This window comes from Sciurus carolinensis, chromosome 2 (assembly GCF_902686445.1).
Source record: "Sciurus carolinensis chromosome 2, mSciCar1.2, whole genome shotgun sequence".
Classification (NCBI taxonomy): Eukaryota; Metazoa; Chordata; class Mammalia; order Rodentia; family Sciuridae; genus Sciurus; species Sciurus carolinensis.
The window spans coordinates 78,894,013-78,910,108 of NC_062214.1; positions in this window are offsets into that span (position 1 = coordinate 78,894,013).

Consider the following 16,096-nt stretch of genomic DNA (forward strand, 5'->3'; position numbering starts at 1 on the left):
GGTCTAAGTACCAGTACTCTTTTTTTAATAAATGAGGAAACTGAGACTCAGACACTACCCAACAAGAAAGCAGCAATAAGGGCTGGGGCTATAGCTTGATTGACAGAGTGTTTGCCTTGTAAGCACAAGGCCCTAGGTTCAAATCCCCAGCACTGCCAAAAAAAAAAAAAAAAAAAAAAGAAAGCAGCAATATTAGGATACAAACCCTGTCATTATGGTTCCCAGGCCAGTTATTCCTCTATTGCATCAAGAAAGTTGTGACAACTAAGCGCAGATTTTATTTCATTTTCCTTCAAAATAATAGTTCTTAAGTGCTTCCTGCTTGCCAGGATGAATCAAAATTGGGTGAAGCTATTAATGCCCTCTGGAGAGCACAGATGATCAACCACAACCTATGAGGGAAAAAATAAAAGCCTTTCTTCTAGGGGCATGACCTGGACCAATTTTTGGTCATCTAAAGCAGTGACTGCCAAATAAAGATTTCCAGGATTCTCCTCTGGAACTTCAAATTTATCCATCCGAAGGTGACACCTGAGATTTGTATTTTAACCACTGCTTTGGATTGGTCTGGTGCATGGCCAGCCACCACCAACAGTCCCTTGTGAAGGTTCCAGATTGAAACCTGTTTGTATTCCTTTTTTTGCAAACATTTTCTGAACTCTTACTATGTCCCTGTCAATGTTTTAAGTCCTAGGGACGCAGTACAGAACAAAACAAAGTCCTTATCCATTCTATGGGTGGTGAGGGTACAAGAAGAAAATGACCAACTAAAGAAATCAATGCACAGGATATCGTCTGGCTATGGTGATGCATGCTCAGAAGAAAACATGAGAGTGCTGGGACACAGTGACAGGGAAGGGACACTCTAGCTCTCCAAGGAGGTGACATATGAGCTGAGACCTGAATGACCAGAAGAGGAGGGTCAGAATGTATACCAGGCAGAGAGAACAGAAACGGCAAGGTGGCGCTGAGGGGATGGGTGTGCAGTTCAACTGAAAGCAGGGCAGGAACTATTATCATGGAAGGCCTTAGAATCAGGAAGAAGGCTTAGGTTTCCTTCCTGTGGGTTCCAAGCAGGGAGTGACATGACATGATCATTTTAATTGGCTTGCTCTGGCTATGGGATGAAGGCAAGGGTCTGAGAGCCCAAAGGGGAAGCAGGGGACCCATTAGGAGGGCCTCAGGAGTCCATGCTGGAAATGCTGATGGCTTGGACCTGTGTGGTAAAGATAGGGATGGAGAGAAAAGGACAAATTAGAAATCTAGCCAACAGTCGGCCTTGCTGGGGGGTGAATGTTGGTTGAGTGTGTGGTGGTATCCGGGTGGGGATGAGCCCAAGGAGGCATGGAGGATGGCTCCTGGCTGTGGACTGGAGTCACTGGGGGACTATAAGCCTCTTCTTGCAATGGGAGGACTGAAGGAGTGTACTGGGTTGAGTAGTAGCCCCCCAAATTCATGTCTACTGCCAAAGACTCTTCTTGACCTCACTTGGGAGAGTATCCTCTGAGCCCTCTTTTCAGCCAGGTCTCAACTTTGGCCTGTAAAACTGCAGACTCTCAGCACAAATCGTTTTGTCCACCCCTCTCCCCTTGCTCCCCATACATGCACTGAAAGACTTGAGCAGTAACATTTTTTTTCCAGTGCTAGGGATCAACCCAGTCTCCTGCATGCTAGGTAAGTGCTCTACTGCAAAGCTACACCCCCAGCAGCACTAAGATAGTTTCCAACAGCTCAAGGTTGCATTGCTAGGATGACCGTGGCCGCCCCCAGAGTTACTGTTTGTTCGAGTTAGAATCTGGGAACAGACACACTGCCCTCTGAAACACCACCACCACCCTTTAGAGCAGTTATGGTAGAAAGCTTGTAGTTGAAAATCTTTTCTCTGTCACTTTGAAATGTGGACCTTCCACCGCTTTGAACTGTCTCCTTCAGAACCTGAAAATCTCTTTGAAATGCAGACACTCAGGGAAATAGCTCCAGCTCTCAGCCTGAGGACACCTTGCTCTAACCTGCACCACTACCTCCAGTTAAAGAGATGGAGAAATTGCTTCTCTTCCAGAGAAGCACCAACTAACAAATCCAGTCTCTGCTTGAGTCCTTTCTCTCCTCTCCCCAATTTGTTCATCCTCTCCATTCCCTCGTTCTTCTTTTAAAATGCCCAGTCACCTCTGCACAAATTGAAGTTGGGATCATTTCACTTGGGACCCTCTTTCCCATTGCAGTGGTTATTACTGAAGAAAGTCTATCCTTGAATGTCTGGATTTATCTTTGATGTCACTCAGATCTGTGAATGTGGCCTTTTTGGAATGGGGTTTTTGTGGACATAATCTCATTAGAGTCACAATGAATCAGGGTGGGCCCTCATTCAATGATGAGTATCCTATATGAAGGGAGAAATCGACACTCTGGGACAGACACACAAGTAGAATGGTATGTAATGGCAGAGGCAGAGACTGGATTATGCTTACACAAACTGAGGACAACCACCAGCAAGCATCGAAAGTTAGAAGATGGGTGTGGTGGCACACACCTGTAATCCCGAGTGGCTTGGGAGGCTGAGACAGGAGGATTGCAAGTTCAAAGCCAGTTTCAGCAACATAGTGAGACCCTAAGAAACTTAGTGAGACTCTGTCTCTAAATAAAATATTTAAAAAGGACTGGGGATGTGGCTTAAGCAGCCCTGGGTTCAATCCCTGGTACCAAAAAGAAGTTAGAAGAGAGGAATGGATCAGATTTTCCCTCAGCACCTCAGGAAGGAATCAGAGCTCCCCACAGCTTGATTTTGGTCTTCTGGCCTCCAGAATTGAAACAGTATGAATTTCTGTTGCTTTAAGCCACCCAGTTTGTGGTTCCTTGTTATGACAGCCCTAGGAAACTGCATAGGGAATGACAGGTTTTGTTGGTCATCATATCTATAGCACTTGGCGCAATTGGACACGTAATAGGTGCTCAATAAATGTGTGTCAAGTGAATTGATTAGTGATCTGTTCCTTCTCATTCTGGACTGAAGCAGACATAATATCCTCCTGCCATGGTTGTATTAGTGAGTCAGAATATTATCTTTTCTAATAAACATCTCTGGTGAGTATGATTCTTTCCGGTGCATTTGGCAAACAGTACCTTCGACATCCCATCAAGTCAATGAGGTGGGTAGAGTTATTCTATTTAACAGGCGAGTCAACTGAGGCTCACAGAGGAGCAGTGTTGCCACGGGAAATCAAGCATGTCCCACTGACTTCAGGCTTGTCCCTCATGCCACATAGCTGTCAACACAGAAGGAAGGCTGGTTCCTGATGAACCTGGCATGTGAGACCAACTTTGTTTCTTTCACTTTTCAGCTTTGCCCTGCCCTGGCCCTGGCCCTGCCCTTGAGGCCAGGTTTGCCCAGGAGGGAGAGTACCAGGGCAGTCGTGGTGTCCGCTGTTGCACAGCATGTCGTCCAGCTCAGGCGTGCCTCAGGATCCTGGCACCTCACCTTCCTCTCTCCTCTAGAGTGTTTTGCAAACTTTTATGTGCAGGAGAATCATCTGGGGATCGGGTTAAAATGCAGATTCTGACTGAGCGGAATGGGAGTAGAGTCCAGGTTTCTAAGTTTGAACAAGCTCCCAGGTTCACCTGCCACACTTTATACGGGGCTGTAGGTGTGGGACAGGGTGGGGTAAGCAGAGGAGAGAGAAGGTGGGTATAGTTACCCACTATATAGAGGAGAGAGAAATGGAAGAAGCCAAGGTCTAGGTAGCTGTGTGGTAGCGTCTTTGGGGCAAGCAGCTCCTCCTCTCTCTTTCTCTTTTACTCTCATTGCCTTTCTCTTCTACCCTTGTGAATTGTCGTTAGTAACCTTTCTACACACACACACACACACACACACACACACACACACACGCCCTCAGCAGTAAAAGAACGAACATCACACCTGTGTTCTTGTTCTCCGAGGGGACCCCATCCAATCTGGGCCCCACGGTGCTGGCAGGCAAGCTCCCACCCTCGCCCTGCAGCCCCAGCAACCCTGACTTCAGGTGCTAATGCTGGGGTGGGGACCAGAGTATAGTGAATCGGCAGCTGTTCCCCAGGATGCCCCTTGCTGAGGGCAACAGGTGGCATCTGAGGAGAGAAGAGGCGAGACCTTTCCTACTTCCTAGAGCATCTGGTCTGGCCCACAGGGCACAGAAGTTAATGAGGATGTAGGATGGTCTCTTCCTAATGGGCCTTTCATGGCCTGTGGGCAGCCTGCCCCGCAGGCTGGGGGAGGGGGATCTTGGGCTTCCCAGCAGGGTCAGAAAGCAGTGGACACCCAGCTTTGACATTGGCTCATCACCAATATGCACTAATGTAGGGCACTGAAGAGATTTGGACAATACTCTTAGATGGGATGGTATTTTCAAGTTAATGTATAAATTTCAATCAAATTTTCAAAGGAATTGTTTGTGGGGGATGGTAATGAACTTGATAAATTCATTCTAAATACCACTGGTTAATGGAAAAGTCAAATACTAAAAGAAAAAATCCACAAAGAATAATAGAATAAGACCTATAAAAGATACACCAATGTAACATAAAAGAAAGCCCAGAAATCCCAAGTATACTTTAAATATTTAGTATATGACAAATATGACATTTTAAAACAGGAAGTGAATAAATATGACTGAAAAAATTAAGGATTTGATTTTCTACAGAATACCTATTAACCTAAATTTTAGATGGGATGAAGAATTAAATGTAAAAAAGATACTAAAAAGGTAATAGGATAAAGCAGAGGAAAATATTTACAGGTCAATGTCAAATTCTAATTTTAACAAGGAAATCAGAAACTATAAAGGAAAAATTGAAAATGTGATTGCAAAAAATTTTGTACTGGCGGGTCACTGTGGCACCCACCTGTAATCCCAGTGGCTCAGGAGACTGAGGCAGGAAGATTACAAGTTCAAAGCCAGCCTTGGCAACTTAGAGAGACCCTACACAACTGAGCAAGGCTCTGTCTCAAATGAAAAATAAAAAAAAAAGACTGGGGATGTGGGTTGATTGTAAAGCAGCTCTGGGTTCAATCCAAGTTCCAAAAATAGAAACAAACAAACAAACAAACAAATTGTGTTGAAAAATGTTTGCAAATAAAATTAATAAGCAAATGATAAATTGGGAGAATTTGATATATATCTTATAAAGTGTTAATATCGGTACAAATCAATAGGGAAAGGGTATCTTATTAGGAAAATGGGCACAGACATGAGCATATAACTTAAAAAATAAGTATAAATGACTAGCAAATATATTGTTTTAGTTAGCCTTTTGTTGTTGCTGTGATCAAAAGATCTAACAAGAACAATGTAGAGGAGGAGAAGTTTATTTTGGCTGATGATTTCAGAGATTCAGTCCATGGTTGGCTGATTCCATGGCTCTGGAACCAAGGTCAGACCCAACATCATGACAGAAGGGCATAGGTAGAGGAAAGCAGCTCAGGACATGGCAACCAGGAAGCTGAGAGAGCTCAGCTCACCAGGGATAAGGTACAAGTCCCTAAGTCACACTCTCATCAACCCACCTCCTCCAACCACACCCTACCTATCTCCTGTTTCCAACCAGTTAATTCACATCAGTAGATTAATCCACCAATTAGGTTACACCTCTCATAATCTAATCATCTCACCTCTGACCATTCTTACACTGTCTCACACAGGAGCTTTTGGGAGACACCTCATCTCTAAACCATAATAGAAATACAACTAAAATCACAAGAAATGTCATTTTGCCTACCAAACTGGCAGAGTTCAGAAAGATATCGTAAAAAGGGTAGCCAGACAGATTTGAGTAACACACAGGTGGGACTGTAAATTGGCATGACTGTTCTGTAGGGCCAAAATCTTAAAAACCTTTCTGTCTGTGCTAGAAATTCCATTTCTAGAAATGGGTCCTAAGGAAGTAATCAGATGCATTAAGTGCATGCATCGCTGTGGCACTCCTACATGAAAAATGGAAACTAATGTGTAACCACAAATCCAGACACCTCTCCTCCAGCCCACTTGGCTGTCATCCCAGTCCACTATTCAAGTTCAAGCACATGAGCATCTGTGATTTAGTCCAAAGAACCCTATCCCAGCTTGTCTGCTTGGTGCCTTACTGCGCCTCCTTTGGTATGCACAATGGGGCTTTTTCAGCCCTTTCCAGTGCAGGGGAAGGGCAGTAGCTGCACAGGATTTAACCTGTGCTTTGTTTCTGGTTATCTAGAAAGAATAGAAAGCAATTTCCTGCTTTCCTAAGGACCTGCTCCCCCCCACCCCCACCCCCACCTGGCCCCCAGTTCTTGGCTTCTTGCTGCTCTTGGGAGATTAAAGTCCCACATGGTTGGCACCCACTTCCAGGAGGCCTCTTCTTAGCCTCAGTAACACAGGCCTTCTGTCATCTCTTCCAGATCTCTATGCTGCCTGTGGCCTCAGAGTCTTTGCAAATGCTTTGTGAAAAACTCTCCTCTCTCCTCCTTCCTGATTACTTCTGAGCTCTGATCTCCCCATCTCAGAAAACACTTCCCTGACCTAAGTTTCCAGAACCTCCTTTGTACTTTGTATTCTGTTTGCAATTTTAAACTAATATATGCAAATATTTGATTTCTGTCTCTTACTCCCAAGATCCTCAGAACCACACAGCCGGCCCATGTCCATGAGTACCACAGCATCCACACGGTATGTGACATAGCCCCGTCTCAAAACTGCAACCCATGGCTCTAGGAGATTCATTCTTATTTTTCCTGACAATCCCTTTCCATTTGTTCTTTTTAACAATTTTTCAATGTACAATTCAGTGGCTTTAAGGATATTCACATTGTTCTAAAACCATTAACTCCATCCGTCTCCAGAACTTTTTTCATTCTGTAAAACTGAAACTCGTTGCCCATCAAACAATAGACCCTCATTCCCTTTTCCCCCAGCCCCTGGCAAGCACCCTTCTACTTTCTGTCTTTAAGTATCTGAAATGACTCAGACAGAATTTGTCCCTTTGTGTCTGACTTGTTTCACTTAGTATACTGTCTTCAAATTTCACTTATGTTGTAGTCTGTGTCTGAACTTTCTTCCTTTTAAAGTCTAAATAACGTATTGTGTGTGTGTGTGTGTGTGTGTGTGTGTGTGTGTGTGTACACCACATTTGTTTGTCAATTCATTCACTGATGGATCCTTGAATTGTTTTCATCTTTTGAATATTGTGGATAATGTGCCTATGACCATAGACATGTAAATATAAAAGACATCATTTTATAAAACTAAAAATGTGATTACCAAAATAAAACTTCAAATAGATAGATGGCTTGGGGAATAAAGATAGCAGAATCTCCAGAATGTAGAATAAAATTTCAAAAAGAAAAAAAATTAAAGATGAGAGATGAAATGATTAAGAGGATGATTCAAGACATTTAACATCCAATAAGCTGGCATTCAGAAAAGAGGACAGAAGAATGAAGGGACTAGGGCTGTAGCTCAGTGGTAGAGTGCTTGCCTCGCATGTGTGGGTTTGTCTCTGTGTCTTCTATTTTGTACCATTGGTCTACATGTCTATTTTGGTGCCAATACCATGCCATTTTTGTTACTATGGCTCTATAATAGAGTTTAAGGTTTGGTATTGTGAAGCCTCTTGCTTCATTCTTCTTAAGGATTGCCTTGGCTATTCTGGGTCTCTTATTTTTCCAAATGAATTTCATGATTGCTTTTTCTATTTCTTTGAAGAATGTCATTGAGATTTTAATAGGAATTGCATTAAATCTGTATAACAATTTTAGTAGTATGGATATTTTGACAATATTAATTCTGCTATCCAAGAGCATGGGAGATCTTTTCATCTTTTAAGGTCTTCTTCAATTTCTTTCTTTAGTGTTCTGTAGTTCTCATTGTAGAGGTCTTTCACCTCTTTTGTTAGATTGATTGATTTTTTTTTTAAGGCTATTGTGAAGGGAATAGTTTCCCTAATTTCTCTTGCAGTGGATTCATTGCTTATGTATAGAAATGCATTTGATTTATGGGTATTATTGATTTTATATCCTGTTACTCTGCTGAATTCATTAATGAGTTCTAGAAGTTTTCTGGTGGAATTTTTTGGATCTTCTAAATATAGGATCATGTCATCAGCAAACAGTGATAGTTGGAGTTCTTCTTTTCCTGTTCATATACCTTTAATTTCTTTCGTCTATCTGATTGTTCTGGCTAGAGTTTCAAGGATGATGTTGAATAGGAGTGATGAAAGAGGGCATCCTTGTCTTGTTCCAGTTCTTAGGGTGAATACTTTCAATTTTTCTCCATTTAGAATGATGTAGGCCATGGGCTTAGCATAGATAGCTTTTATAATGTTGAGGTATGTTCTTACTATCCCTAGTGCATTAGGGTTTTCTGGAGGAACAGAATCAACAGGAAGTATGATTATAAAAAGGGGATTTATTAGATTGGCTTACATGACCAGAAGCTGAACAGTCCACAATGGCCGTCTGCAGTCGGAGAGCTGGAAGACCCAGCAGTTGTGCAGTCCAAGATGCAGAAGCCCCAGAACAAGAAAGATCAATAGTGCTACCTTAGTCTGAGACTAAGGCTTCCAGAAACTACTTGGAGAATCACTGGCAGAGTCCACTTTGGATGAGTGAAGAAGTGAGAGTCCGATATCCTCAGATGATCAAAGCAACAATCAAGAACCCATCAAGAAGAACCAAACTTGCATCTGCATCTACTTTCTTGTTCTTCCAGCTTTTATTCCATCCTATTGGGCAGTGCTGCCCATGCTTAGGTAGGGGCTCCACTTCAGTTCACTATCTCACATTTCAATCATTCCTTGACATGCCTTCACTGACACACCCAGAAGTCTCTTAATCATTGACATCTCTTAATCCAATCAAGTTGACAATTCAAAGTAACCATTACACCTAGTTTTTTAAGTGTTTTGAACATGTAGAGATGCTGCATTTTGTCAAATGCTTTTTCTGTGTCTATTGAGATAATCATATGATTCTTGTCTTTAAGTCTATTGATGTGATGTATTACATTTATTGATTTCCATACGTTGAACCAAACTTGCATTCCAGGGATGAACCCCACTTGATCGTGGTGCACTATTTTTTAAATATGTCTTTGTGTGTGATTTGCCAGAATTTTATTGAGGATTTTTGCATCTGTATTTATGAGGGATATTGGTCTGAAGTTTTCTTTCCTTGTTGTGTCTTTGTCTGGTTTTGATACAAGGGTGATACTAGTTTCATAAAATAAGTTTGGAAGGGTTCCCTCCTTTTATATTTCATGGAATAATTTGAGGGATATTGATGTTAATTCTTCTTTGAAGGTCTTGTAGAACTCAGCTGAGAATCTGTCTGGTTCTGGGCTTTTCTTGATTGGTAGGCTTTTGATGGCATCTTCTATTTCATTGCTTGAAATCAATCTGTTTAAATTGTGTATGTCTTCCTGATTCAGTTCAGGTAGATCATATGTCTCTAGAAATTTGTTGATGTCTTCAAGTTCTTCTATTTTATTTGACTATAAACTTTCAAAATAGTTTCTAATTACCTTCTATTTTTCAATAGTATCTGCTGTGATATTTTCTTTTTCATCACAAATTAAAGGGTTTATCAATTTTATTGATTTTTTCAAAAACCCACTTTTTGTTTTGTCAATTTTTTCAATTGCTTCTTTTGTTTCAATTTCATTGATTTCAGATCTGATTTTAATTATTTCCTGTCTTCTGTTGCTTTTGGTGTTGATTTGTTCTTCTTTTTCTAGGGTTTTAGATATAGTGTTAGGTCATTTATTTGTTGACTTTTAATTCTTTTAATTTATAAGCTCAATGCAATGAACTTTCCTCTTAGTACTGCCTTCATAGTGTCCCAGAGATTTTGATATGTTTTATTGGTGTTCTCATTTATTCTAAGTATTTTTTATTTCTTCCTTGATTCCTTCTTTTATTCACTCATCATTAATAGCATACTATTTAGTCTCCAGGTGTTGAAGTAGCTTCTATTTTTTATTTTATTGCTGATTTCTAGTTTCATTCCATTATGATCTGATAGAATGCAGGGTAGTATTTCTATTTTTTTTGTATTTGCTGAGAGCTGCTTTGTGGCATAACATATGGTCTATTTTAGAGGGGGATCCATGTGCTGCTGAGAAGAAAGTGCATTCGCTAGATGATTGATGAAATACTCTATGTATATCTGTTAAGTCTAAGTTATAAATTATTTAATTATATAGTTTATTTGTTTAGTTTGGAAGATTTATCCAGTGGTAAGAGAGGTGTGTTAAAGTCTCCCAGTATTATTGTGTTGTGGTCAGTTTGATTCTTAAAATTTAAGAAGGGGTTGTTTGATGTATGTAGATGCTCCATTGTTTGGGGTATATATTTTTATGATTGTTATGTCTTATTAGTGTATAATTCCCTTAAGTAGTAGAAAATGTCTTTCTTTATCCCTTCTGATTATTTTTGGTTTGAAGTCCACTTTGTCTGATGTGAGGATGGAAACCCTTGCTTGTTTACACAGTCCACATGAGTGATTTTTTTCCCAACCTTTTACTTTCAGTATGTGGACATCTTTTCCTAGGAGGTGAGTATCTTGAAAACAGCATATTGTTGGGTCTTTTTTTAAAACCCAATCTGTCAGTCTATGTCTTTTGATTGATGAGTTTAGGCCATTAATGTTCAGGGTTATTATTGAGATATGATTTGCATTCCTGGTCATTTTGGTTTATTTTTGGTTTTTAACTTGACTTAGTTTCTCCTTTGATTGACTATGTGTCTTCTCATCTAGCAGTATGGAGCTGAGGTAGTACAGATTCTGCCCTGTAGTCTTATAGTGTCCCTGAAGGCTTCCAGTACCTCACCTTTAAGGGGGAGACTGATATTAACAGCACCCAATGCAAACTATGTACTACCTATTAAGGTGTTTGCAGTTTTGTCACAATAGACGGAAATGAAGTGTTCAATTATAGTTTACAATATGAACACTTGTTTAGTTTGCTAAAAGGGTTTATCATTTCAAATGATGGACAATGAGGGAACAGAAGTAGTGTAGATGTCATGTTTATGAGGGACAGAAGATAGAGGTAAAAATTTATAGAGCAAGGGAGGAATTAGTAAAGGTTGGCTATTAGTATGAGAGAAATGAGAAAGAGAATCCAGGGAGACAGGGAAGTGAGAGAAAAAAATATGTACAGTTTTTTTTTAAAGTAAAAATATAAGAATACACAAAAAACTGTCATATACTATTCAGACATCCCATTCCTCAATAAACTGATGCATGAAAAATATTTGTATTCAAAAATGAGAGGGTGAAAAAAGAAAAAAGAAAAAAAAAAAAAACAGGAGGAAAGTCTCAATGAAAAATTGAATGTTTGCTTCCCTTAGCTTTCAAAATTTTTCTCAGCTTCCCTTCTCCACCAATAGGTGGGGTTGGCTGAAGTTTGATGTTAGCACCGGTCCACTAGGTGCCAGACTGGTTGGGTGGGTGAGCCAATAGCAAGATACACTCACACCCTCTTGTAGTCTTCCCACCTGTTGCAGCTGGCCCCTTCTGTCTCTGCACACTTCGGACTCACTGAGCAGGAGAGAGCCTGGTTTCTCCATCTTGTGCTCCCCCTGGGGCACTGCCCCTAGTCTCTGATTTTCCACAGGCTTGCCAGACCCAGACTGGCCCACGCAACCCCAGCTGCAATCTGATAGACCTGAGCTTCAGCTTCCCCAGGCCCTGTCTTACTATAGTCCAAGATCTTAATGCTCTTTCAACTTGCAGAGAGACCACCAGGGATGCCCTCACACAAAGGAGCAACTCTGCAAAGAGGCAGCCAGATACCACACTGAGCAGAAAGACCTCAGGTGCAACGAGACCTGCAAGTACCCCAATATATCTCCAGGCCCTGGTCTGAGTCCCCAGACTGAGGTGGCCACACCCCAAGATGGTGTCAAACCTGCAGGCCCTGGCTGTTGTTCCAAGATGGTGGCAACCATGTGTAATCAAACCTGTGGGTATTGTAACAATGGACTTCCAGGCAACTGCAGATAGCAGGCGATCTGCTGGAGGTCTGCATGCAGTCTGCAGGCTAATGGTGGATGCTCAGAGAGTGGACCTTGGGTAGTGTGCGATGGGTAGGTGAAAGGCAGGCAATGGGCAGGCAATAGGCAGGCAAATGAGCAAATGGCAAATGATAGGCCACAGTCAGTGAGTGATGTGCACTCAAAAGGCAGGTGATATACTGGCAGATGGTGGTGATCATGGTGCACAAATGGGATAAACAACAGGGAATCAGTGGGCAGCGATGACTGCTTAGCAGAAAAACAGTATTTCCTCTGCTTGAATCCCAATTTACAGAGCGACAAGGAATGCAGCCTCTCTCTAGTCCGCCATCTTGGGTCTCCTCCCACAGTGCACATCTTGAACTGAATCCTACTTGTCATAAAACCTTACCCCTTGTCCAGCTTTACTGGGTGGTTCAATGCCAGTCTCAGTTTTGAACCCTTGAAAACCTCATTACCAGTCATTCTATGAGGACACTCTGCTGATCCCAAACACACCACATATTTGTCTGGGTGGCAAAATCTCCTGGTCTCTTTATATCTAGGTGAAATTCTTGCCTCTTTTTTCTCACCTGGGATTCTACCTGTGGTTCCTCTCTAGCATTTTTCTTTTTCTTTTCTTTTTTTTTTTTTTTTTTTTGTGGTACTGGAGATTGATTGAACCCAGGGGTGCTTAGCCCCTGAGCCAAATCCCCAGCCCTTATTTATTTATTTATTTTAATTTATTTTTTTTATTTTAAGACAGGTTCTCACTAAGTTGCTGAGCCTGGCCTTGAATTTACGATCCCCCTGCCTCAGCCTCTGGGGTTGCTTAGCTTATAGGCCACCACTCTCAGCCTCTTTAACCTTTAACACCCCTGAATTTCCACAGCTGCTCCCCTAACTCAGCCTCACTTTCCTGCCCAGGATCCACAGGGTCCTGCCACCTCCTCTTCCTTCCCCAGTACCCATTGCCACAGCCTGGGTGACCTTCCAAAACCACAGACCTAAACATAATGCCTCCCTGCTTTGAACTCTTCAGTTGACCAGCTAGAACCAGCCGGATTGAATTGGCCACCTTTAGCATGACAGTCAAGCCCTTTAATTAGCTGAATGCTGCCTGTGACTCTTTGGAGTGTCTCAGTGAGCCACACTTTCTTAGCAGCCTCCCAGCCTTTGCTCATGCTGCCTTCTCTGCTTGGAACACCCTTTTACCACTTCTATTCCTGGATGGTTTAAGCCATCTGTTGGGGTAAGAACTCTGATGCTGCCCTCTTCATGAAGCCAGAACTGGGGACAGGCAGTTAGAGTAGAAATAGGGGATCAGGTCAAATCGAGGAAATGGAGGCCATAAAAGCCATCTGCCTCTGGAAGTTGGAGACTGCCCCTGGGAGAATGGAATATCAAGGATCTCTGGAGCCCATTGATTACCAAATTTACCTGCCCTTATCAAGGACTGCAGGCGAGGAGCTGCTAATTAATGCCCTCTGGGCCCTTGCCTGGCTGAATCACTTTGGCCCTCCCCCTGCCCATGCACTTCTTACTTTATGCATCTCACCTGCAAAACCAGGCCTAGTCACATAGGCAGGAAGGAGAGATAAGGGGAGAAAGAATTGGAGAACAAAAAAGAACTTAACCTATAAAAGATGTAGGGCGAGCTCACTTCTTGGGACTTTAGGACATCAGCCATGGCCCTCTTCTCCCTCCTGGGAGAAGTCTGTATTATTACCTTTAAATAAAACCTGCTTAATATGCTTGCCTTGGCGTGCTTCTCTGATGTTATACTTCAATACTTGAGGGAAGCAAAACTCGTCACTGGTAAACGGAGGTATAATTCACACGTGAAGGGACATCCATCAGTGTAACACGCCTGGACTCCCTTCTCCTCTCCACTCTCCACTCTCCAGGAGCCTCAGCTTTGCCTCGTCCAGAAAGTCATTTGTGGTTGCCCAGCTTGAGGTAGGTGCCTCCTCTATCCTCTATCGTCTCCTTGTTTGAAAGGGTGTCAGACAAATCAGTTATTCAGACTTGGGTATGTGGCCAGCATTTTTTCAAAAATGAACAAAATAAGCTTGTCTCTTCCAGGAAAATAACTGAGAGCACTTATTGGCAATGATAAAATTTGAGCTTTCAAGTGAAGATGGGAATTTTGGCAAACTTGTATCTGCTACCATGAGTTTAACATCTTTCCAATTTTTATGACTTTTCTAATGAAGTCTGTTGTGATTTTAAAATTACTGGAGTCCTAGGCCAGAGGCTTGACTCCGAGGAGGGGGGTCCCCAACAAATCAGGTCCAGTCATTTGCCCCAAAAAACAAATGGAAAAAATAATGGTGTCAAGGGTAAGGAGACAAGGAAGTAATAGGAATTGCTATAGTTGTGTGTTATGTAGTAATAATAAGCTGTATTTGGTATTTGCCTGAACTTGTAAAAGTAAAATAAAGGCACCTGGTGACAAACTTGCTGTGAGACAGGATGACACTCCTGAACAATGCCCATATGAACTTTTATCTGTGATTTGAGTGGGGGCTCCTAGTATAGTCGTGTTCTGGTCTTTATCAATGAAGACCAGAGCATGACTGGGCTGGAAATCACTACTTAAACCCCTGGACCTTTTGAGCAAACTGTCAGCAGTACCGTGACCAGGGAACTCCAGGTCGCTCTGTCTCTTGACTGCCCCGGCTGCTGTCCACTCCATCACTGATTGCTGATCGACCGTTGTCACTGAGGCCAGACGACTGACCACACAGCCTCTGGCTTATCGGACACCCAAGGACATCTGAGGAGCTGAGAGAGGCTACCACTGAGAAGAATCCCCTTGGTCTTCCTGACTGACTTCTTGGCTAAGAGATGTTGCATTGAGTAAGTCCATGGGGATTGGACTCTAGGTGAACAAGGGAGTGAATCTTCAATGTATTTTGACTTGCTATTATTAGGAATGTTGAGTTGAGTGTGCACTGTATGAATAAAATCCACTTGTTGGAACCAAACTTGATTCCATGCTCATGACAGTAAGCAGGAAAGGAACTTTATATGACCATACTGTGAAGACAAAGTGAGATCAAGTATCTCAGCCCTGTCTTCTAGGAGTTTAAGGTTTGAATAGAGGAAGAATTGGGATGGGGGCAAGAGGTGTGCATCTCTATGCAGTCTTGGTCTTGTTGATCATTATCTCACTTCAAAACCAGAACTGAGGTAATGGGTACGTACTTATGACTTGAGGGTACAATTTCCATTGCATCTTAGGATGTTTATCTATCAGACCTGTGGTCCTGGAAGGAGGTGGGCAATACAGTTCCTATGAGGTGATTGTTTCTGCTTGAGGAAGGAGGGCAGTCTCATTATGTGGTGACCTGCCTGCAAAGCTTCATTGCTTTTGGAAGGTACAGGACAAGGACTGGAGACTCCTTGTGCCACTCCAGGGGTCTGGAACAGGAGTTGTGCAGCTGACATAATAGTGGAATAACTAGTTTGCCTGACACTTTCAAACAAGGAGACTGGAGGAGAGAGGAGGGAACACTCAACCTGAGCAACCATAAAAGACTTTTGGGATAATCTTTTCCCACTGGGCATCTGCAGGCCCAAATGAAGTCAGTGTTTTTTAGCAAAGGCAGCCTTTCTAAGTCCCTATTAATGAATATGATTTTTGAAAATACTGTCTGATAAAATGAATCAACATTTGAAAGTTCTGCATAATTCAGAAACCAATATCTTCCAAGTGAAAAATGCATGATGTTATGTATCATGTACAGGTAAAAGATCCATTCAGAGTGCATGATAGAACAGTAGATTTTAATGCAACAGAGTACTAAAATTTCATTAATGTGGTTTCCAATTCAACTAACCAGGTGCAACTAACCTTTAAGAAGTACCACTTTGCGGGGCATGATGGCGTGTGCCTGTAATCCCAGCAGCTTGGGAGGCTGAGGCAGAAAGATCACAAGTTCAAAGCCAGCCTCAGCAATTTAACTGAAGCCCTCTCTCAAAATTAAAAAAAAAAAAAAAATTTTTTTAAAGGCTGGGGATATAACTCAGTGATTAAGCACCCACGGGTTCAATCCCTGGTGAAGGATTATGGAAAATAATATTCCTGCAAGAC